At 46.2% G+C, this 23,014-nt stretch overlaps 1 protein-coding gene across 1 annotated transcript in view; it reads right to left on the bottom strand.

The window, feature by feature from the left end:
* NFASC (neurofascin) overlaps positions 1–23,014 on the bottom strand; it is a 177,444-nt gene that overhangs the window by 73,699 nt on the left and 80,731 nt on the right. The window contains 1 exon segment of the mRNA XM_038586009.1: positions 17,933–18,038. The gene's annotated coding sequence lies outside the window, so the exon portion shown is untranslated.

The following is a 23,014-nucleotide window of genomic DNA, read 5'->3' as shown; positions in this document are numbered from 1 at the left end:
AGGCAGAATGGCTTAATGAGTAGGGGGTTTCCTTTTGGGATGATGATAATATTGGGGTGAGAAAGGGATTTCACTGGAGTGTAATAAGCAATACTTGATCAAGGTGATGGTTGCACACACTGAATGCACTGAATTGTCCACTAACATTGTTTAACTTTGTGGTATGTCAATTTTATCTCAGTAACAAAGAAATGTAAGCACTGGTGTCTACAATGTGCTTATAAGGATAAAACAGCCAAGGATGAGGAGGGCAGGTTATTCTACCTGGGGATACAGGCACCCTCAAATCTCTGAGCCCAGTCCACTCAGGAAGATAGGCACATGGCTTTCAATCCTTCCAGTACCTTCTGAAGAACTTTCCACCCATCTAAGGAAGGAGAATGTCAACTGGTGTCTTGGCATGGGAATTTTAGTGTTGTTCTCAAAGAACCCAACGTGGAGTGAGGAGGGAGAGGCCCTGCCTGAAGGTACCCCCACATCACCGAGGCTTACCGTTTCCCTATCCTGATAACCAGGTAGAAGAGGCCAAGAGCAGGGATGTCTAATTGAAAGCAGTTAAATGCACCCTTCTAACTAAATCTTACTTCTTACACTATCTTGCTGTATGGCCCAGGCACATAATATCTCAGGTTCCTCTCCCACTAGAAGTAGAGGAGTACATCATCCAGATGCAGGTGCAGGGGGTGGGTGGAGTAGTCATGACCCTTCAAGGGGAATGCCATCTAACCACAGAGCATCCTGGGGAGGAATGAGTAACATCCCATGTCCTGTAAGAAGGCATATGGGGGCTGCAGAGGAGAGGCAATGATGACTGTCTTGGAATGTGGGGGAGGGTGTGGAATTATTCTGTTTAGCTCCATGAGGGCAAAAGTAGAACCAAATGGGAGAGAGTTCTAGAGAGGCAACTGCTTCTCTGAGATGCAAGGAGGAGCAACCTAATAAATACAGCCATTCTACAACACCATCCATGATAGTAAATGCTCTACCCGCACACACGACCACTATGATGTGTTTGAAAGATCCTTTTGTATCAAATCAAACACGTAAGAGGTGGATTGTAAGAATGCGAAGGACATTAAAGGGAGGGCTATTGCAAGGGGGGCAAGTGAGGAAATGAACAAAAATAAATAAACCCGAAAGAGAAATATTGTGTGGACTGATGGTGTACTGTGAACTGGAGAAGAGGATTAATTCAATTCTTGGATATCTGAAGTCCCTCCTGCACTCCACAATCCCTGTGTGAAAAGAGAATGTGAGAGAGAGAGAGAGAGAGAGAGAGAGAGAGAGAGAACAGAGTCGCCCTCACATGAAATGTTCTGCTATGTGAAATACTGAGTTCACTGTTTCATAAAGAATCCAAATACCATTTGGTCAGGTGCTGTGATGATAATGTGCCCACACAGAAAGGAAACTGGATGCTCATCAGGATCTCTAGGCGCTATTTAAACACACGGGTCCCTGGACCCTCAAACCTCCAGGCAGGGGACAAGTCAGGCCTGCAGGTTTTTTTTAAAAAAACCAAACGTGTTTTGAATTCAAATGCCCTATGATCTTACACAGGGATGCTTCATTCACTTATGCAACCTCCCTGAACTGAAGCTTTCAAGTTTCAGTTGAACTTTAAATGTGCGAGCCTTGTGGGAGATTCAGACTCAGGATGTCTGAGACCACCCCATGGTGGGTATGTTTGTTGAGTGATGGTCAGCAGTGGGGACCACTGGGCGTGACGTGACAGCCTCCCTTGGTCAAGTTTGAAAGCATGGACTGTCTGGTCTGAAGCTGCTGCCCACTTATAAGGTGGGGATCATGGCTAAGTACTGAACCTTCAGAGCCTTGTCTTGTCATCTGAGAAATGCACACAATAACATTCCAAAGGGCTTCTGGGATGACTTAATGCACATCTCCTATATAAAGCACTTGGCAAAGTGTGGGGTGCAGCGCAAATCTCAGTAAGTGTTAGTTGCTGCCACCGAGCAGGTTCTGGCCTCAAAGGGATGAAGGAAGAAGCATCGTGGTTACATACAGGAAGTGACTAGGAATAGCGGCAAGTAGTAATAATTATCCACCCAGAATCAGTCTGCTTTCCTATTTTTTCTTTCTCTCTGGATCTCGGTTTGCTTTATTTCCCCAGACTGGGGGGCCCCTGGTGGTGGTACCACAAGCTGTCCCTGGCAGATGGAGGAGAGGCCCACGGCTCCAGCAAGCTGTCATCATCGGGAGCCCCCCACATTCCCGCAGCCCCGTTCTGGGCGGGCTGCACCAGTGGTCACAACACATCTGTGATGATGGGAGAAAAGACTGGCAGTGCTGAAACATGGCTCAGCTGGCAGCTCCGGGTCTCGGAGAGCAGAGCCCACCTGGGACTTGTGGGTGGCAGTCAGCAGGCCACTCATTCCTTTCATAGACCTGGCAGCAGGTATTGCTTTAGAGAATACATAAGCTCTAGAGGCAAGGTTTCTCTGCTCTTGTGGAGACTTCTTTCTAGTGGGGAGGACAGGAAATAAATGCTGAACAAAAATCGGGTAGCAATAACCACAATGAAGAAAACACAATCCAACCCGTACAGGGGTTTAGAGCTGTCTCATCTGTAATCGCCAGAACGCGGAGTGACCAAGATGCCCTCCGTCCTTCAGCGGGTGAAGAGATACATAGACTGTAGTTCATCCACACAATGGATCTTTATTCAGCACTAGAAAGAAATGAGCTATCAAGCCATGAAAAGGCATGGAGGAAACTTAAATGCCCATCACTAAGTGAAAGTCAGCCAGCTGAGTGACATTCTGGAAAAGGTAAGACCATAAAAAGATTAGAGATTGCCAGAGGTTGGTAGTGGGGTGGGATGGGGGGATGCATAGGTGGAACACAGAATTTTTGGGGCAGTGAAACTCTGTATGAGACTATAATGATGGACCCACGTCATTACCGTTTGTCCAAACCCACAGAATGGACACCACTAGGAGTGAGCCCTCATGTCAACCATGGACTGTGGGTGATGATGACGTGTCAGTGTTGGTTCATGGGCACCCCTCTGGTGGGGCTGGTGATAATGAGTGAGGCTGCATGTATGTTGGGGGGGGGAGGTAAGGGGTATATGGGAAATCTCTGTACCTCCCACTTAATTTTGCTATGAATCTACAAGTGTTCTAAAAAATAAAGCTTATTAATAAAAAAGAAAGGAAAAGAAACCACAATAGGTTGATGTGAGAAAGAGAAGTGAATGGTCAAGGAAGGCCTCCTCTGTGAGAAGGCGACATTTGATCAAGATCTAAATGGCAAGGAGGAACCAATTTTGTAAAGATGGGTCAGAAAAAAATCCCAGGCCAGGGGAACTGCTTGTGCAAAGACCCGGTGGCAAAAAGCAGATGGGTAGGTGCAAGAACTGAAAGAAACCAGTGTGGCCAGAGCCTGGAGGGCACATGGGGAAGACACCCAAGGGCACACGCATGGAGGGCTTATATTCGAAGCATGTCAGGAGGTTAGTACAGGGTTTTAAGTGGTAGGGTATCTGATGAAATTTGTTCACAAAGACCACTCTGGCTGCTCTGTGGGCAATAGTTGGAAGCACAGAGACCCTTTAGAAGGCTCTGCAGCCTCTGGGGACCTTTTCTAAGGTGGGAGGGCATTTGGGGAGGAGAAAAAGGTGTGGCTCAGCCCCCCACCCCCACTTCACTCTCACCAGGGCCGCTTCAGAGTCCCTGTTTTTTACACAGGGTTTTGCATAAGGTTATATTTGAAGAAAGGATTCTATTAGTAAAACAAAGAACTGAAAATCCTTGAACCTTCTAACTTTCCAAATGCCTCGCACCCAACAATAGCGCACCCAACAACAATAGTGTAGGGGCACAAGAGCCAGGCACACATACCAGGAAGAACATACCAGACTGGGGCTGCACTGCCAGACCCGGAAACTGTCTGGTTTCCCAGGACTAGCATTTTTGCCTTGAGGCCTGGGGTGCTCTCCGGGCCCAGAGGGCTTCTCCGGACAGCTTCACAACCCCCACCCGATACCACAGGTGGCTGGGAGTGGCGGAGTGTCTCCACGTGTAATGTGAGGATAATCAAACGCTGCAGAAGGCAGAAGGAAGATGTAGGAAGATATGATTCTTCATGCCACTGTTTGTGTTGCTGATGGAGCGTTTCCTGAAGCAAGTCCTAACTGTGGATTTTTAAATTGCAGATACGTTTACATTAAAAATTCCCTTTAATTTTTAAGCTAGCTGCAGGAGCGTTTTCTATCACTAGTAACTGACTGCGCTGCCAGAATCAGAAATGCCCCTGGAATGTTGGTTGAATGCATAAACTTCTCATGGCCTCCACTTTCTGTATAAAAAGTGTCCCTCCCTCCTCCTGCCTCTGCTGGACCCAGCCCCATTCTCCTGCAGAGACCTGCCCTTGACCATCAGCAATCCCCTTAGCATGCTCCTCAATTTCCAAACTCTTCTCAACTGGCTCCAGGCCTCAGCAGAGAAATACCTTCAACTTTCTCTCATAACAAAACCAAAGGAATCTTCTCTGGATCCCACAGCTTCCCTACATATACCTGAATTTTTTTCTCCCCAATATCTCTTCTCATGTGGCTTCTGCCTTTACTTACTGAGTTCTTTTTCACTCCTCCAATCAAACTCTGGAACTCTCTCTGCAGACCTCCTGTTGGCCTCTTGATGGCTGACTCCTCCAGAGTTCTCAGTCTTTATCTTGCTAGACCTCTTGGAGGCATCAGCAATCCTTAACTACTCCATCCATCCCTCCTCACATTCTTCTTCCTCTGAAACACCACTCCAGAGCTTCTCTTCTCTCTGGCCCTTCAAAGCTCCTTGGGGGCACTGATCACACTGCTGGATCCTCTCCTTCTGCCTGATGTTCTCTGTGTCTCCACTGGGGTCCTGTCCCTCTATCTCTATTCCCTGTCTGTGTTGCTGGCATCCACCCAAGTCACCCAAGCCAGACACCTGGGAATCACTCTGAAATCTCAGCTCCTCTCACACCTCACACCAAACACCAAGACTATTGGACTGTGCCCTCCTGGTGTCTCTTGCCCCCACTCCCTTCTCCATGTTCCCTCTTCCTTTGACACACATCATGTCTCATGGACAACTGCAATAACCTCCCAACTGGTCTCTGTCTAATCCATTTTTCATGTTGCTATTACAGTGATTTTTCTAAAGCCCTGTCTGATCCTGTCAGAGCTTCCCTGAAAACCCTTTCATATCACTCCAATCAGTATATATGATCAGATCCAAACTCCTGAGTATAGCAAGGCTCTGGGAGATCAGGCTCCTGCAAGGCTCTGGGACCCCACCCAAATGCTAAATGCTCCCTTGACTAAGTGACATGCCATCTTCTAACCATGCCACACCATTTACAACCCCCACACTTTATACCTGCCATCCTCTGTCCCCAGAAAGGCCTTCCCTGCTTGTCATGTGATTAATTCCTACTCAGTCCGCAACATCAGACATCCTCTCAGGCATCTTCTGCTTTGTGACTAATTCTTTGTGCCTCCCGCCCCCACCCCACTGCCTGCCCCAGCAGAGCTGGGGGTGTCCATCTCTATTCTACCTTACATCTGCCTCTCTGGGGCACTTAGCACACTGGTAAATCTATATATGTTTAAACTAAAGGATTGGAGACCTTTTCTGTAAAGGTCTAGATCATAAGTATTTTAGGCTTTGTGAGACATTCAGTCTCTGTCACAATTACTGAACTTTATTACTGCAGTGAGAGAGCCATCATGGACAGTAAGGGAGTGAATAGGCATAGCTATGGCCCAATAAAACTTTACTTACAAAAACAGGCAGTGGGCTGGAATTGACCTGATGGCTGCAGTTTTTTTTTTTTTTTTTTTTAATGATAGTCACACACAGAGAGAGAGAGAGAGAGAGAGGCAGAGACACAGGCAGAGGGAGAAGCAGGCTCCATGCACCGGGAGCCCGACGTGGGATTCGATCCCGGATCTCCAGGATCGCGCCCTGGGCCAAAGGCAGGCGCCAAACCGCTGCGCCACCCAGGGATCCCTGCAGTTTGCTTGTCACTGGCTCAACCTTTTTTCCCTCTCTGTGGAATTTTTTTTTTTTTTTTTTGAGTGAAGGAGATAGAGAGAGAGATCATGAGCCCCGATCATTCTGCGTCCCAGTGCCCGGGATGGTGCCTATTGGGGAATATTTATGGAATGGAAAATCCAAGTAAAAGGCTCAATTCTGCCACCTTTTTGTAAATTACTTATGTCCCAAGCCTTTTTAAAATTTTCAAAACTGGAAATAAATATTCCTGCTTCCAATGGTTGTTGTTGGAGAACCAAGTGGATAAAACATAGGAAAGTGAACAACACCAATTAAGCTGCTTTTATTATTCTTGTTGTGCTTCTTCCTAATGACCTCAAGTGACTCCACTCCACACAAGACTTTTCTTTGAATATTGGGTAAACCTAAGTCTAAGAGAGGGCCTGTGACCTGCCCATCATTCTGCCCATCATGTGGGCTTAGCTGCAGGCCATTGTCTGCCCTACAGCATTCTCCTGCTCTGGGAGAGAATCCCCAGGGTGAGGTTCCTCAGAGATCATCTCCTCTCCTTGTTACTCCACTCACCTTCTCCCGGATTCCAAGTGGCACAGGTGCCTCTGCACACAGTGTGAGAGAGTGTGCGTACAACAGGCGGATGGCTTATAGTATCCAAGGACCCCTGAGATGTGAGGATATTTTCTGAGTTAGAATCACCAGAAACGGATGATTGATTGGTAGTAGATAGTGAGAAAAAGGAATGGCATCAAGGTTTCTAGGTTAGAAAACTGGATTGGGAAGATGCTAATGATTGGTACCGAAAATACAGAAAGGTGAATGAATCTATTAGTGTTGGGATGCAGGGAGAGCATGAGCTTGGAACTGAGTATGTTCGGTTTGATGCCTCAGAGCCATGACAAAGCAGTTCTGCAGGTACTTGGAGGCTGCCTGTGCTTCTGAATTAATAATGCCTAGGGATATACTAACAGATTAGTGCCATGAGGCCACATGCCAGGAATTAGTTCTCAGAATAAATAATGAAATGACTAAAATAGTACTACAAAAACCAACTAAGGAATACATTCTCACACGTCACTGCCACAGGATATTGTGAGGGAACAGAAAGATAATAAAAGCCCAACGGAGCCTACATAAAACTCCACCATTCTGCATTAAATTAAAAAAAAAAAAACAGCAGGGCTTATTTTCTATAACCATCCGGAAGCAACCTGTTTAGAAATCAGAGAGGGGAGCTGAATGACAAGAGGAAACAAAGGGACCTCAAAACAAGAAAAGGGGCAGGGCCAGGTGTGTGGGAGCTGAAAGAGCTCAGAGGTGTCCCATCCTAGGCTGAAGGGTTTATGCCGACAGGCAGGTGCCTCTCTTAGTGGGAACCCAGGACTCGGAGCTAAGGTATTGCTCAGTTGATTCGTGCCCAATACAAACAAGTAACAGTTGAAAATGATTTTTACATAAATATAAATCAGTGGCTGTTGGGGGAGGCACCTGGGCAGCTCAGTCAGTTAAGTATCTGACTCTTGCTTGATATAGGCTCAGGTTATAATCTCAGCATCATCAAATAGAGCCCTGCTTCCAGGCTCTGCACTCAATGGGGAGTCTGCTTGAGATTCTTTATCTTCCTCTGCCCCTCCTTCCCCCCCTACCCTGAGCTTGCAAGTTCTCCCTCTCTCAAATAAATAAACAAACAAACAAACAAACAAACAAATAAATTCAATGGCTTGGGTTCCCACTATAATAACCACATTCTCACTCCCTGTTTTCTTTCTAGTAGAAGAGACAAAGAGCTAGTGTACGCCCTGCCTGTGGTCATCCTCTATCCTATCTGTCTGGGCAGAGAAAGTGGTCGTGGAGCCGGCCTAAGAGACAAAATCTACACTCTGTGGAAAGCACTCAAGTCCCTGTGATCTGGCTCCTGCCCCATGCAGCCTCTCTTCCGTTAGGAGCCGGTCCAGCGCTGGGGCCCATGCTGCTCCCCTAACAGGCCAAGTGTTTTCTGTACTTTCGGCCACCTTTGCTCCTGCTTTGCCTTGGCCAAAAATGCGATTTGCTTACTTCTCTCCAGTGCAGATTCCCTTCTTCACCAAACCCTGCTCTCCCCCTAAACGTAGACTACGTTTCCCTTGTATTCCCCTACATGTCATTTCTTCCTGCCCTTGGGATTCCCATGTCTGTCTCCTGCATCAAACTCTGAACTTCTTGAGCTCAGAGTCCATGTCTTGCTTCCCTCTGTAGTGACAATACAAAAAATATGTGTGGGGGGCACCTGGGTGGCTCGGTTGGTTAAGATTCTGCCTTTGGGGCAGCCCAGGTGGCTCAGCAGTTTAGCGCTGCCTTCGGCCCAGGGCGTGACTCTAGAGTCCCAGGATCGAGTCCCACATCGGGCTCCCTGCATGGAGCCTGCTTCTCCCTCTGCCTGTGTCTCTGCCTCTCTTTCTCTCTGTATCTCCCATGAATAAATAAATAAAATCTTAAAAAAAAAAAAAAAGATTCTGCCTTTGGCTCAGGTCATGATCCCAGTGTCCTCGTACTGAGCCCCATGTTGGGCTCCCTGATCAGCTGGAGTCTGCTTCTCCCTCCCCCTGCTCTTGTTCTCTCTCTCTCTCTCTCAATCTCTCTCTCTCAAATAAATAAATAAAACCTTTAAAAAATATATATATATATATGTGGGATGGGTGAACAGCTATCTGATCAGATAATTCCTATTACTGGGAGATATTTATCCCATTAGCGAATCAGTATATTGTAAATCCTTGGTTGATATCACATATGACAAAGCCATTGTTACAGTAGAAGCCTGAGTCATGAAAAGAACAACAATAACCTAATAGGAACATCTATCCAGTATCGTCTCAGCAGACACTCTCATCTCCTTTTTTCTGAAATCCTCTCCCCATCCCCTTTCTCGGAGCTTTCTGTACGCTCTCTCAGGGCTACCCTGTTTTCTCTGTCCCCCAGATAGGTCTCAGAACCTAGGGGCTCAGCTGTGTCAGGCACTAGTCCTGGAACTGCTATCCTCTCCATTCCCAGCCTGCCTGTTCCCGCATCCCGAGGGCTTCGGTGTAGCTGTCCTGGGTTCTGAAGTCCACCTGCAGCACAGGACTGCCCTGGGTGCTACAGAGGACTCTCTTCCCCATTCCTGCTCCTGCCCTCTGTTCCCCACCGCCACCTCCCTTCTATCTCTCTCATGCCAAGGAATAAACGATGCAACAGATGGTGACCTGAGCCTGCTCCGCTCCCTCTGCTCACAGGCATCTGAAGGGCAGGGGGTGGGTTTCCTAGGAAACTAGAAATGCCCCCTACTGACAATCATCAGCCTGTCCCAGAGAGACAGAGCGTCAAGCAAAGAGGAGAAAGACAGAAGGATCTCTGGAAGAAGACAAGAGTAGAAAGGGAAGCAGCAAGGAGGAGTCCTTGGCTTCCTCTTCTGGGAGCATTTGCCAAAAGATTACAGTATCTCCCCACATCCCCCTACTCACCCCCACGGAATGACCGCATGTCTCAGCATCTTTAAGAAAGTGTCTGCCCACACAATCCACACACCTCCCACTCTGAAGTGCTATCTGTAACTACAGCACACCCTCTGGGGGCACCAGGGCTTGAAAGCCTAAGAAATCACTCACCAGCCTGCTTCTAGACGCCGGCCTCTCCCCATGCCCAGGAGGAGAGAGACCCAGCTTCCTTGCCTGCGTGGGGTTGAACCAGTTGTCTCGTAGGATTTTTCCAATAGCCAAGGAAACCCAGTATATGGGATTCGACTCTCCCCTTCCCCCACCTCCCTTCTCAGGGTTGGAGGGGGGTGGTCTCCATCTGCTCAGTGGCTGTTACAGCCTTGGCTCCCTTTCATTGTCACGGGGAGAGATCTGGGAGGAGGAGTAAGGGGCTGTGTTTAACTGTTGATAGTGATCCACTTGGTGGCGGTGGCAGTGGCAGGGGCACCTAGCAGACCCAGCCTTTCCTCTTCCTGCCTCAGCTAAGTTCACGGAGACCACCGGGCTCAGCAGGAGTGGGGGGTGGGGAACAACAGTGTCAGGTGGCCCTTGCTGCCCACCTGGGGAGGGAGCTGAGGGGACACCTCGGTTTAAGATCAGGGATTTGGCTGAAAACAGCTGTCTCCTGCTCAACACCCAGAACTAATTATAGGTTGCAACCTGAACCACTTGACTATTTATTAAGTTGGGGGCAAGGGCGGGAAAGAATGGGAGAGAAGAAAGGGGGAAGAGGCTCTTTTCTCAAGGTGACCTCCATGAATATCTAGTGAGTATCCAGTTTTCACACCAGGTTCTATAGGAGCACAAAGCACTTATAGGGCACCTGGTACTCATAAGCCACCAGGCAGGCTGGGGCCCCACTAGAAGGCTGCATCCACCAAGAGAGAGCAGCCACTTCCAGGATTGGGGGCAGGGTGCTTGCCATGGCATAAGAGGTTGGGTCATCAAGCCATGGGGCTTGGACACGGAGGCCTGCCATGGCGTTCTCCTTCCTCACTGCATCGTGAGGCTCTACCACACAGCTTTGAACCAGCTATTTGTAGAAGACCTTTTAGATTGTTCTTTCTTATTTTTTCTTCATTACAACAATGCCACAATGAACATCGTGTACATATAGCTTGATGCGTGGAGTAAGTGGGGTTGCTGTATCATCTCACCTCTTTGACTCCAGGCCTGGGGGAGCCTGGCACATCTTAGCCTGGCCTGGCACGGAAGCCCAAAGTACACAGGTTGCCTGGTGCATAGCCCGGCCCTGCTGATAGTCCCATATGGGCCAGTGGTTGCCGGCCACACTGGGAAGGACTTGGCCGGTGCTATAATCCAGCTGACTTTCTGAAGTTCTTTGGGACTATGTCTCTTCTCTCCCTATCATTACTGCTTATTTGTTCATCCTCCAGGAGGCAGGACTAGGAAACACATGGAATGGGCCAGGCTCTCCAATGTCGTTAGTGGAGCTGAGGACTACTGGTCTGACCTGCAGCGCAGGGGCTGGCTTAAATAACGTTTGTGGCCATCTATGACTTTCCATGTTTCAGGCTCCACGCACTGGCCCTGCTTGTGCTTAAATGAGTTCTGACCTGTCTGCACCTGTATAAAGATTAGCAGGTAAAGCAGATGGTAAAGGAAACAGAAGTTAACATGTAGGGTGTATGGACAGCCCCCACCCCGGAGGTATCAGTATAAACCAAACTGACACCAGGCAAGGTGGTCTGCGAGGGCAGTGGGGCAACCCCCTGGGGAGGAATTCTGGCACCTCCAGGAAGGAGAAAGGAGCCCCCACCTCTCTAGAACTCAGCACTGTCTGGCTCCCGTCTTCTACCCTCGGGGAGAAAGTTTCACAGCAATTAGGCGCACATCTTTCTTCACAGCTGGAGAGAGAGGGTTGTGAGGCCCCCACCTCCTCTCCAAGGGGGTGGGGGAGACATCCAGGGTAGCAGCAGCTGTCTTCTCAGGCCTGTCATTAAAGGAAAGTGGCTCAGCAGAAGGCTGGAGAGGTCACAATCATAATCCTATGTAACAGGTCTCCAAGGGTGGGGCCCAAGATTTGGGTAGGGTAAGAAGGAGGGAACTAGGAGGAAGAAAAGATGGACATGGAAGGTAGAAGGCCAGAAAGAGAGGCTTGCATTTAGTATGAAAAGACCTAGGGCCCTTCAGAAGGTGGCAGAGAGTGACCATATGACCCAGCAATGCCATTCCTGGGTCTGTACCAAAGAGAAATGAAAATCTGCTCAGGAATGTTCACGGCAACATAACTGACAATTGCCGGAAAGTGGAGTGACTCAAATGTCCATCACCTGATGGATGGATAAATAAAACGTGGTACATTCATGTAATGCAATATCATTCAGCTATAAAAGGAATGAGGTACGGAGACATGGTACTACATGGATGTACCTTGAGAAGCCAGTTGTAGAAGACTACATGTTGTATAATCCCATTAATATTAAATGCAGAGTTGGTATATTGATAGAAGTAGCAAGTAGATCAGTGTTGTCTAGGGCTAGGAATACCAGAGTGGGAGAAAGGTAAGGAATCCCTGGTGGGTATAGGGTTTTGGGGGGTTGGAGGGTAAAGGCAATGAAAATGTTCTAAAATTAATTGTGGTGATGAATGCCCAACTCTGTGAATATGTTAGAAATCATTAAGCTGTATACTTTAAATAGTTGAATTGTATGTTATGGGAATTACATCTCAATAAAGTGATTACTTAAATAATCAATAAGAAAAAAAGAACTACATAAGGAATAGGAAGGCTTTGTTAGAAAACTGATGTTTCAAAAAGGAAAGTGAATGATAAAATTTACAAATATAGTTTCAAATGGTGAAAGGGATTTAATGGACTAGGTTTCTTTTTTAAAGATTTATTTATTTAAGGGGGGGGCACGCGAATGTCCAGCAGGCGGGAGGAGGGGTAGAAGGAGAGAATCTTCAAGCAGAGGACCCTGAGATCATGACCTGAGCTGAAACCAAGAGCTCAACTGACTGGGCCATCTAGGCACCCCACTGAACTAAGTTTCTCTCTCTCTCTCTTTTAGATTCATTTATTTATTTTTGAACTGTTTCTTAACGGAATCAAACAAACGCTTGTCAAAATTTATGAGATTTATGAAGAGAATTGTAAAATTGGTCTGTTGAAAAGTTTAAGGAAGAATTTGGTTTGGGGACTTAGAACTTTAATATACTGGATATTGATGAAAAACAAAAGATGGAGGGCTAAGTTCTTGTATGCTACCTTTGGGAAGTTACAGTTTTGTCCCTCACCCCATAGTAAATTGCAAAATGCTGTATAGAGGGCATGCTGCAGAGAGAACAGGTAGGAAATTCAATCCCTCTCAGAGGCTTCCCTAAAGGAAGACCACTGTACATCTAAGCCCTAGCCATCTTTCTTTCATATGCAGCTGCCTACCCTAGGCACTGACCAATGGGCTCCCAGGTTCCCTTAGTGGGGTGCCCCATTCGGAGTCCAGGCTACTGATCACTGAAGGACCTACCATCTGGATCCATCTCCTCACAATGTCACTCATGTTAAGCTGCTTACTCTGTCCTCTGTGCGGTTCTATGCCTGGTTTCAACAGACCAAGGTCCTGAAGCCATTTGAAAACCACAGAATGAGCTTAAGTAGAGAAAAAAGAGGGATAAGATGATAGTTTTGCTTGGAGTGCAGGAAAGAGAGAGGACTGTGAGCTTCCTGAGAGTGAGGGCAGTGGCTTCTACCTCTTTCCTGTGTCCTTCACAGGAACAAGGGTTTATTTGTTCAAAGCAGAACAGGGCTGGGCTTAAAATCAATAAAGGTGAACAGTGAACTAGCTAGGAAACCATACAGACCAGGGGAAACACATCAGACATGGATTCAGAGATGTGGCTTCAAGGGGAAGTGATATAGAATTGCTCTGGCATGTGGAAAAGGCATGGACTTGGAGCCACACATCTGGGCTTCAATGCCCCCTTGGCCATTTACCTGCTGTGTGGTCTTCAACAAGGTATTTATTCTCTCTTAGAGCCTCAGTTTTCTTGTCTCCAAAAGTGGGGTGAAGACACTTATTAAAAGGTTGTTGTGATGATTTTTAAAAAGATTTTATTTACTTGAGAGAGAGAGAATGAGAGAGAGAGAGAGAGAGAGAGAGAGAGAACATGAGTAGGGGCAGAGGCAGAGGGAGAAGCAGGCTCCCTGCCGAGCAGGAAGCCTGATGCAGGGCTTGACTCCAAGACTTCAGGATCAGGATCTGAGCTGAAGGCAGACACTTAACCGACTGAGCCACCCAGGCGCCCCTGTTGCAATGATTATTAATTAAATGATTGGTTTTAAATCAATTAATTTTAAGTTAATTAGTGTGCTAAAGTATATGTACAGCATCTGACCCAAGGCCTGGCGCAAACTTGGCATTCAAAAACCACTGGTCCTTTCTCCTATTCCCCAAGTTACAGCTGGTATACTGCAATGTTCCATGGCTTTGGACGAGCTGGGCTTTCGAATCTGCAAGTCTACTTTATAGATCTACAAAGTGCACAATGCCTGTGCAAATAACCTAACATGGGCTCTGTGGCCAAGGAGTTATTATTCCCTCTTAAAACCAACTATGGTTATTTGCACAGGCATTGTCTACTTCAGACCAGAGAGAAAGGGGGGTTCCTGCAAGATCCCAGACCAGCCAAAGCAGCTTTGGGCTCCTCCCTTTCCTGTTCTGTCAGGGTCTCCTTAACTCAAGCACCTCACACTGTTGGAGACCCCTACCCTTTGTTCATGTCAGCTTCCTCCACTGACGCCCCATGACCTACGATGTCAACTGCCTCTAGCTGGAGTCAGCCCTGGAGAGGGAGCTGTGTCAGTTCTTTGGAGGTAACTTCCATCCTGCTCTCCATATTGCTGTGGCCACTGATATTCTGAGGATAGCATAGCCCCAGCAGCATTTTTAAAATTCCTGCCGGACTGATAAAGGGGTACAGGATTAAGGGAAGGAACTAAGACAGCAGGAGGGAGTGGCAGCTGCCCCCCTCCCCCAGCCCCCTCCATTTACATCCTAGACAGACATCAGTTTGGATCCAACTGGCATCTCCGCAGGCTTCTGCAGGCTGCGGGTGTGAAAACACAGGAGCCTGGGAGAGGGGAGACGGTGCAGACAGGGAGGGCTGCCGCGTGTGTTAAAGGATGAGCCGTGTGTCTGGGAGTCTGATGCAAAGTGCTGGCAGCTATAGCGCTTACACCAAAGACTGGTTCCAGGGGTGCAGAGGAAAGCTGTGTGTCTTATGTCTTGAGAAGTGCATGTATCAGCAAGTAGAACAGCATCTGTCTTTGCTAGAGATGCAGTCCTCTTGTTAGAAATAGAAGCTGAGGCGACTTGCCGTCTCAAACTCAACAGCCCATCTTCTGCTTAAAAAGGTGGGTTTAGCAGGGTGGCAGAAAAGGCTGAGGGGTGGAAAAGAGGCTGCATCACTTCAGGAGGAAGGAGGTAGATAGCTGTTAGCGGAACAGCTTTCACTGACTTCACTGCTGCTACCGTGTCCCCACACCTAGCCTGCAGATCTCTGTGCCCCCAGGAGAAGGTGGCTAACCACAGGTGCTGCCTAAGGGCCCTGGAGTCAATCAATCAGTCTTGGGGGAAGGGGGAGAGATGCAAAACAGCTCCCAATGAAGCTTCCCCGTCCCTCTCCATCAACCCACAGTCCTGTGTCCTGAGCCCATGTCAACCAAAGTGGCCTGTTGTAATGTTTCTGGAGAGAGGAGGCCCGGCTTCTCCGCAACAGGCAGAAGGGCTTAGGAGCGTGAGTGCAATGAACCAAATGGATCCATCTGGGAAACTGAAGGCCTGGGGAACTGGGAGGTTTCTCTGCCTTGTGTCAGAGGGCAGGTGTCTGCTCCGAGTGCCTGGTGAGGACCAGGAGCTGAAGTGCTGGGCTGGGGGAGTGGAGGGAGGGTGACAGATTAGTCTGAGTGGGGAAGGTGCCTCATGCGGGGAGGGAGGAGTGTGCAGAGAGCAGATGCCTGGGGCAGCTCCAGATGGCAGCTGCCTCAGAACAAAAGGAGAGGAGTCAGAGGGAAGGAGGACCCAGAAACGGATGACTTGCCCCATGAGGCTTCCGAAATCTGATTCCCACCTGGAACCTGGCTGCAGGTGGGCTGGGAGAAAGCTACGCAGAGTTTCCAATAAGACTTGGAACCGGCCACCCCAAACCCAGCCATGCGGGTCCTGGGGCTGGACTGCTGGGATTCAGATTCAAGCACCGGCCCTTTCTGAGATGTGGAGCTTTGGGCACATGCCGGAATCTTTCCGTATCTCGGTCACCAGTAGACTGTGAGCAATAACGGGTCCTGTTTCATAGGTTTGTTGTGAGGATTAAATGGGAAAGTCACATCAAGTCCAGAGCACAGCTCCTGGTGCATACAGGGTGCATTCAAAATGTTGATTATTACAAGGATGATAGCTCCCTTCTCCCTGAACTTCTTGTTTCATCAATAGCCATAGGTGCCTGCTCACGTGTACTCTCTGCATTCTTTTTTTTTTTAAAGGTTTCTCTGTGTGTCTGAAATTCCTTTGACCCTTTGACCCCTCATGGTGTGTGGGTGCCTGAGACTGGAGGAAGCAGCGCAGTGTCATGGCAAGAAAAACAGGGCATCTCAGCTCTAGTACAGGCTCTGTTGCCAATAAATTTTGTGAATGTTGGAGAAATAATTTCTTGAGCCTCGGTTTAGTCCTCAATCAAGTGGAATGAAGACACTAGCCTTGCTCGCACCACAGAATTATCATGAAAGTCAAATGACATATTGAAATGGACACACTATAAAAATCAAGTTCTGAGCCACTACTAGGGATTGATTGCTGGTTAGATTGGAAGGGTTCGGAGGTGCGACCCAGCACAAGTTTGCTTGGCATCAGCCGGATGTGCCGTTGCGCTGTGGTGCTGCTATCATCTGAGAAGGGAAGGGTCCTCAGGTGGGGGTCTGGGGAGGCAACCCATAGTACTTGTGCCCAGGGAGGGCAGTGAGGGGCTTTGGAGGGTAAGGGATCGACAGGAGGGAGGGTACATGAAAAAGTGCCAAAAGTGGGGGCAAGGTAACACAAAGCTGACCACCCCCTGATTCTGTCCTGGACCTGGGCGGGGGGGGTCTGTTCCCATGCCATTTTACTATCTTTGCATGTCCATGAAAATAGCCTGGCAAACCACTTTTGTGATGAGAGTCCTCCAAAAACAGTAGAACAAAAGAATGGTGCCTCCCACCCTCAAGGTCAGGCTGTGTGTTCCAGTTCAATATTAGTAACAATGATTCAGAGATTCAGATGGATTTCCCAAGGGGTCCCTGAAACCTGACAGTTTTAAAAGCAAGCTGTAGCCCTAAAAGAGCCCACACAGAAACTACCTTGATGAGACAAGTATATCTGAGCTCTGTTCATAGGATAAATAATAACAACTTTCATTTACTGAACACCTGCTCCATGTCAGGCACTGTGCAGCACTCTTTATACATTTAATCTTAAATCTTGACCAGATGTCCACTAGTATCCCCATCGTATAAACCAGGATACTCAGGCCAGGAGCAGTCAAAAATACTCCTAAAGTCGCCAAGCAAGTAGAGCTGGATTTTGTCCAGATCCCGAATACATGTCATCAGCATGCTCTGCTCCCACCTTTCAACCCCCTCCCTGTACCACCCCTCACCCCACAGCCCCATCTCCAACTTCAGGGAGAACAGGAAAAAGGGGCTGGAGAGAGAAAGACCGAATGCCACGAGGCAGAGGTGCCCAAAGTCAAGAATAAGGAAACTTCTCTTTGTTCAAGCCTCTAGGCCGTTAGCTAATGATCTGTCACCAGTGACTCCTCGGTTAAAATAGCAGCCTTCATTGCCCACATTTCCTCCCCTGCCACTCCAGCCTGAGACTAAAACAGGAGAGGCAGGCAGCAGGAAATTCTAGCTGAGAATGGAACAATGCAGACCGTACACACAGAGTCGGCTTTAGGGATGCGGGCCTTGGGTTGCTTACTGGTCCATCTGCTGGGCCCCCATGCACCCCTCAGAGGAGGGGTTCTCCAGACTGCCCCCCATATGCTGAGGCTGTCATTCAGGAGGCTCTCAGGTTGTGGAGGCCACGTTATGGCAGGGAGGGGTGGTGGAGGGTGTGGGTCACAAAGCTGTTTCCCCACTTTTCAATTCAGGTGGACAGTTGGGACAATGACGAGACAAATGTTACTGACTGCATCTGCTGGAGAAAAGAAGCAAAAGTCTCCCCAGTGCCAGCCTCCTTGCAAAGGAGAGCCTGGAGGTCTGGTTCTGTGGCCTGCTCTAGGGAGAAGGGGATGTCCTTTTACAAAACTGGGGAAGCCAAAGAACCTTGGCTCATCAAAGAGAAGAGGAGAGGCAAGAATCTCCCCCCACCCCCCTGCTCAGAGTCATGTGCACCAGCCAAGCCCCACTCCCCCACTCGCCCCACTCACCGTCTCTGCCTCATTCAGCCTCCTTCTTGCGATACCAGAGGCTCTCTTCCAGCCTGCAGCAGGGAAGGAAACGCCAGTATCCCAAAGTGCACATAAGTCAATCAACCTGTCACAAAGCAAGCACAAAGAGCCCTGGGGTCACTCTAGGAAAGAAAGAGAAAAGGCTTTGTGGTCTGCAGCCTGTCCATTCACTGGGAAATTACATCTCTGTCCACACCCCTTTGGAAAGTTTTGCTTAGCATAATGATACCTTTGTTTAAAGAATTCAAGACACCGTGCAAGAAATGAGAGTGATTCTGCAAAGTGCCTAAACATGTTGGATGCTGGCGGTCTCTCTCGTCCATAAGATCATTATTAGTGCCCTGATATCATAATCTAATTGCTGATTCCCTGTTCACTTAAAGGAGTTAAGCCCTATCTCGGAGAATTTCTCCTATACCCGTGGGGGAATTTACTCATAATTACCTCATTACTTGTCTTAACTTAGGAGAACTATTATGTTTTGCTTCCCCATCTACAGAGTTCCCCACAAAGAAATCTATAGCATATTGAGAGGAGAACTAATTTTAGGGTCAGGGAACATGGATTTGAAGTTCTAGTTTGTTATGTCATTTAGGGTGTATCGCTTCCCTGCATGTGTCTGAGTTTCTTCATCTGTAAAATGGTTAGTATAGAGTGGGTCAGACCACTTGGCTACTAGTTAGAATTTGCAGGTTCAAGGCCAGTGCCAGTCCTTCTGGGCAACCAATTAACTTTCGTGGTGCAGATAACACAGCTCACTTAACCATTTGCTTTAACATTAAAATGTGTCTGCAGGAAATAGTAAAATCCACCTTTGTGAAGGGGAATGTGGCAACATCTGTCAAAATCTGCATGTACTCGCTCTTTGACCTGCAATCCCAGTTCTAGGAGTATGTTTGAAAGATACACTATGTGTCTATACTGTGATCTCTACTGTTAAGTACAACAAACATGGTAGGAAAAAAGTGTGTTTAATATGCTATCATTTATTTAAGAAAGGGAGAGAAATGCAAAGATAAATACGTATTTGCTTATTTTAAAAAAAAATATAATAAAAGGATAAAGCATAAAATAAAATTTAAGAGCTACTGAGTGGCAGTTATGGTCAGTTATGCATCTGACCCTTGGTTTTGGCTCAGGTTGTGATCTCAGGGTCCTAAGATTGCTGGAGACTCTTTCTCCCTTTCCCTCTGTCCCTCCACCCTGCATGCTCTCTCTCTCTCTCAAATAAATAAATAAATGTTAAAAAAATAAAATTTTAAAGACCTACAGAGAGGGAGAGGAATGAAGTGGATGGGACTGGGATAGAAGCTGGGTTTTAAATAGACCTTATTTTGTGAATTTGCTTTGGAACATGTAAATATCTGACATAATTATAAAAGCACAATTAATATTTTAAAAGAAAAAAAATATTTTAAAAGAAATGCCTAAAATTAAAATAAAATACAGCAAATGAGTTTATAGAGAAATTAAAACATAGTAATTTGAATATATATCCTTGGAAGGATATACTTAAGAATAAAAGGAACTGCCCCATTCCTGGTGCCCCTCCAACCCTAAACTGTTTTCAATAATCATATTATCAATGGTACTGTTATATTCTTACTATTATTCTGAGACTTTTGTAGTGTATTGTGGAATAAGTCAAATGAATAATAATACTGATGTTGCTAAAAAAAAAAAAAGGGGATCCCTGGGTGGCGCAGCGGTTTGGCGCCTGCCTTTGGCCCAGGGCACGACCCTGGAGACCCAGGATGGAATCCCACATCAGGCTCCCGGCGCATGGAGCCTGCTTCTCCCTCTACCTGTGTCTCTGCCTCTCTCTCCATGACTATCATAAATAAATAAATAAATAAAATCTTAAAAAAAAAAAGAAAAAGATTTTCTTCCTGAAAGGTGATACAGATGTAAAATTGACGAGATCAGGTAAAAAGTCTGTAGTCCTGATTGTTAACTGGAGTATCAGGATGAATTTCATGTTTTATCTTCCACACGCATGCATGCATGCACACACATGTATACACACACACACACACACACTCTCTTGAGCCCTGTTCACTAAGACCTAGAAACAAGGATCATCCCAGGAGAATTGAGCACCTCTGGCAATCAGTTTATGAACTCTAAATACCATTCCCCTCAAAGGAATCAGGCTTCCTTGGAGAAATGTCTGAGACAGCAATTGTACAAGATAAACCTAGAACATCTCACCAAACTAAAAGATCAAACGCATTGTCAAAAACTAGAAGAGTCATGCCAAAAGAACTCAAAAGCCAACCAGAATAAGGTTTCCTTGGTCAAACTGGACATCAACAAGGATCATAACTGCAGTAGATTGAAACATAACAAGTATGTTATGAATCCCTAAGAATATCTTTTGCAACTCCAAATAATCCATTTTAAGGATGTTAGGGAAATACTTCATAATTTTGAAAACGAGTCAGTAAAGCAAAAGAAGAAAAGGTGGGAAGGGTATAGTTGAGGCAAGACTGGCTTTGTACTAATGATTATTGCAGACAATGATTGGCACATCAGGTTTGTTACATAATCTTCTCCTTTGCAAAACATTTTCAAAATACAATTTTAAATGATAGAACAGACTGAGAAACAATAAATTATTAGAATGCTAATTCTTTTTTTTAGAATGCTAATTCTTGAAACACTTTTGAACCATAGTTATTTGATCCTAACAACAATCCAGTCTGATGACAAAGGATGCAGATATTATTATTCCCATTTCACACTGGAGGAAACAGGTGTAATAAACCCATTGAGTCAGTATTCAAACCCAAAGATTCTTATCCCAAAGGCCCACTATTCCACAGCTGCTTCTTTAATCTCCCCATTTGTATATCTGGGTTAATAAAACTTTCCTTGCCTATATGAGAGCATTGGGGGGGTCTACAATGAGATAATGTACAGGAAAACACTTGAAAAACAAATCCTTGTACTGTCATTTGAAAATTGGGGATTAGATCTGCTCTAAGAAGTTGCTGTGAGTATCAAATGAGAGCTGTGATTTGAAGAGAGATGGACAGATAAAAAGCCAGCCAGCCAGAGAACCTTAAAGATGAGAGGTTATAACTACCCCCAATGTTTTTATCATCATTGCTCATAGGACTTCAGGGTTAAGTGGGAAGGGAGACTTAGAATCCATGGTAGAGACTCTCCACCTGATCCAGGGATAAAAAGATCCAGGAAGGACACCTGATACTCTGGGTAGGAACTGTGATCAAGAAAGATATCCAATATCCCACAGGCTGCAAGAAGAGAGGCTCTCAGTCACAGATGTGTGGGGACCACTCCCAGGGTGCTGGGCACCTGAGGTACTGCCTCCATATACTAGAAGGCCAGACACCCGCTGGGTTCCTATGAACGAGGCCTGGGTTCAGGGGGCACAGTGGGCAGTGGAATGTGCCCCCAGCAATAAGGGGCAGGCAAAGCATGTCCAACTAGTGACTGGAGGGAATATGTGGGGTGGCTCACTGGCTCCCAAACTGCGATCCCTTGGTGTTCCTATCTCAATGTCTGCATGGGGAGAGTTTACAGATTTCTTCTTAGCAAATGTTTATTCTCAGATTGTCCTGCCCTTGGTCACAGAATAAACATGGGGCTGGGGGAATCTCCAACACCCTCTTGCCTTGGAATTCTAGGATTCTATATGTGTGTACTTCTGAGGACATACAAAATAAAAATTCTCCTGAGTCCTGGTTCATGTCCCACCTCCCCCTGGATATCTAATCTGTGCACAGGAAACAAAGACTTATTTTTTTTTCTGTCTCTACTTCTTTCTGGAGGTTTTTACTTAAGCTAAGCATTGAAAAAATTATTTTACTTTTTTTGAATCGGTAATCCCTTCACATGATATGAAATTCAGAAGATGCAAAAGAGTATACAATAAAAGTATATTTTAAAAGTATATACAGGGACACCTGGGTGGCTCACTGGTTGAGCATCTGCCTTTGGCTCAGGTCATGATCCTGGGGTTTTGAGATCAAGTCCCACATTGGGCTTCCTGCAGGGAGCCTGCTACTCTCTCTGCATGTGTATCTGCCTCTCTCTGTGTGTCTCTCATGAGTAAATAAATAAAATCTTCAAAAAAGGTATACACAAGTATATGAGTATATATAAATATATGTAAGTAAATTCCCCCCCAACTCCATCCCCTAGCTTCCCAGTTCCATTCAGCCCCTGCTCCTGGCCAGCCACTGTTACCAGTCTCTTGTGTATCCTTTCAGAGGGTGGCTGTGTATACATAGATACACATTTAAAAAAAAAATTATAGTATACACATTTTTCACCTACCTTGCTTTCCTCAGTTAACAAACATCTTAGATATCTATCTTAGCTCAGGTAAAACTGCTTTTAGCAGCTGCATAGTATTCCATTGGATGAACATGTCATATTTATGTGCTCAATCCTCTATTCTTAGACATTTAGAATGTTTGTAATCATTGGATGCAGAAAATTGTTGCAAGTACACATCCTTGGATATATGTGATTTCTCACACTTGCAAGACTATTTTTAGGATAAATTCTTGGATGCAGAATTTCTGGGTCAAAGGGAAGGTGGCCAAATTGCTCTCTGTGAAGGCTGTGATAATTTATACTCCCACCAGCAATATTTGAGTTTCTGTTTCCCACTTTTCCAATATGCTGTATTACTAGTGTTTTTTTTTTTCCCCTTTGACAAGCTAATTGTTTTCTTTTCTTTCTTTCTTTTCTTTCTTTTTTTTTTTTTTTGCTAATTGCCTTTTGTGGTTCACTTATAAATGAATTTGAGTATTTTCCTTTTCTTTAACTGTTCTATGCTTTGCTCATTTCTCTACTAGGTAGCTAGTTTAGCCTTATCAGTTTGAAGTAACTCTTTACTTACTAGGAAAATTAACTCTTTATAAGAGGAGCTTGAAATTTTTTCCACATCATTATTTTCATCCTGAATTTATTTGTGTACTAAATACATATATTAGAAAAGAAGAAACATCTTAAATCGATAATATGAGGTCCCACTTCAAGAAAGTAGAGAGGAGGGGCACCTGGGTGGCTTGGTTGGTTAAGTGT

The sequence above is a fragment of the Canis lupus genome, chromosome 38 (assembly GCF_011100685.1).
Source record: "Canis lupus familiaris isolate Mischka breed German Shepherd chromosome 38, alternate assembly UU_Cfam_GSD_1.0, whole genome shotgun sequence".
Classification (NCBI taxonomy): Eukaryota; Metazoa; Chordata; class Mammalia; order Carnivora; family Canidae; genus Canis; species Canis lupus.
The sequence above is the reverse complement of the archived record's forward strand: the minus strand, read 5'-3'. Positions and strand labels throughout refer to the sequence as shown.